The following is a 2,500-nucleotide window of genomic DNA, read 5'->3' on the forward strand; positions in this document are numbered from 1 at the left end:
GGAAAATTTCAAGAACTTTGAAAGGTTCTTCAAGTGCAGTCGCAAAAACCATCAAGCCGTCAGATGAAACTGGTTCTCATGAGGAAACAGGAAAGGAAGACCCAGAGGATATGTTCATTACAGTTACCAGCCTCGGAAATTGCAGCCCAAATAAAGGCTTCACAGAGTTCAAGTAAAAGACACATCTCAACATCAACTGTTGAGAGGACACTGCGTGACCCATGGTCAAATTGCTGTAAGAACCACTACTAAAAGACACTAGCAAGAAGAAGAGACTTGCTTGGGCCAAAAAACACAATCAAAGGACATTAGACCGGTGGAAATCTGTCCTTTGGTCTGATGAGTCCAAATTTGAGATTTTTGGTCCAACCACCATGTCTTTGTGAGACACAGAGTAGATGAACGGATGATTTCTGCATGTGTGGTTCCCACCGCAAAGCAGCGAGGAGGAAGTGTGATGGTGTGGGGGTGCTCTTCTGGTGACTGTCAGTTATTTATTTAGAATTCAAGGCAACTTAACCAGCATGACTACCACAGCATCCTGCAGCAATATGCCATCCCTTCTGGTTTGTGCTTAGTGGGACTATCATTTGTTTTTCAACAGAACAATGACCCAACACACCTCCAGGCTGTGTAAGGGCTATTTTACCAAGAATGAGAATGATGGAGTGCTGCATCAGATGACCTGGCCTCCACAATCCCCTGACCTCAACCCAACTGAGATGGTTTTGGATGAGTTGGACCGCAGAGTGAAGGAAGAGCAGCCAACAAGTGCTCAGCATATGTGGGAACTCCTTCAAGACTTTTGGAAAAGCATTCCAAGTGAAGCTGGTTGAGAGAATGCTCAGCGTGTGCAAAGCTGTCAACAAGGCAAAGGGTGGCTACTTTGAAGAATCAATTATATAAAAATGAAATATAAAAATACGCTAGAGGCGTCATTACAGGCCCGGTTCGATCCCGGGCTGAATCACAACGGGTTGTGATTGGGAATCTTTTAGGGCAGTGCACAATTGGCCCAGCATCTTCCGGGTTAGGGGTTTGGCCAAGGAGGCTTTACTTGGCTCATCGCGCTCTAGTGACTCCTTTTGGCGGGCTGATTGCCTGCAGGCTGACCTCTGTTGTCAGTGTTTTCTCCGACACATTGTGTGGCTGGCTTCCGGGTTAGGTGGACGAGTGTTAAGAAGCGCGGTTTGATGTTTAGGAGGACGCATGACTCAACCTTCACCTCCCGAGCGCGTTGGGGAGTTGCAGAGATGAGACATGATCGAAATTGGGGCGAAAATAATAAACAAAAAATCTAAAAAATAACTTTCTATTGCTGGATTCAACTTGCAACCTTTGGAATCAGAGGCACATGCTTACGCCCAATCCACTATCCCAGTCGACAACACCCTAGCAAAACCTAAACCTACTTGAAGGTAACAGCGCTCACTGTTGCCCCCTAGTGGATGGTTTGCATGTCATCTCCCGACGTCCTCAGACATGGATGGACGTTGAATACTGACTTGTATCACGGGTGACCTGGCTGGATATGATAGCCTTCATCCACTACCGTACATACACACAAACAGGCACGTAAACACACACACTCACACAAACACACAGCTAACCCGCACAAGGATCCTTGATGTCAGCCGGTCTTTTTCTTCCATGTAAGGCATTAAATCTTCAGTGGAAAACAAAGTGGCATGACTAACTCTCACGCGCACACACACACACACACACACACACTACCTTAGCAGGCCCACACACATACAATTCACTCACATACTGTACACAGTTCCATAAGAGGATTTCATGGGTCGCAGCGCTAGGTAACTCGGCTAAAGACTGGGGAAATGTTTTGTTTTTCCATTTAAAAGATTCTCTGACCCGCTCACTCATTCACACACACACACACGCACACGCACGCGCACGCGCACGCACACACACACACACACACACACACACACACACACACACACACACACACACACACACACACACACACACACACACACACTTGGATACTGTAAATAATGATTGCTTAAGTAGGCCCAGGGGGCATTTTATTTCTTGGAAAACTCACTTTCAAAGCAGATAAGTTTAAGTGGGAAATAGGTGCTAAGAAGTTATCGTGTGTGTGTGTGTGTGTGTGTATATTTGTGTGTGTTCCCTTCAGACGAAGGCCTCCTAATTGTCAAGGGAAATGATATGATCTTGACTGTTGTTGCCTTTCATCGATCCCCTCCCTTTCTTTTCCTTTTATTCCCATGTGCCTCAGTAGTACACACACACCACTTTTAACTGCATCACAGAGCCTGCATCACTCAGGTTTTGGTGGAGACTGAGAGGGACCCCCCACTGAGTTCCTTCCCCAAAGAACAGGAGATCCCCCCCCCAGGTAAGGGTGACATATCCCCCCCAGGTAAGGGTGACACACCCCTCAAGTGGGGTGAGATATCAGAGGGGTGAGGGAACAGAGGAGTGAGGGAGGTGAGATGTTCCCACTGGCATCGCT

Source organism: Oncorhynchus masou, chromosome 6 (genome assembly GCF_036934945.1).
Source record: "Oncorhynchus masou masou isolate Uvic2021 chromosome 6, UVic_Omas_1.1, whole genome shotgun sequence".
Classification (NCBI taxonomy): domain Eukaryota; kingdom Metazoa; phylum Chordata; class Actinopteri; order Salmoniformes; family Salmonidae; genus Oncorhynchus; species Oncorhynchus masou.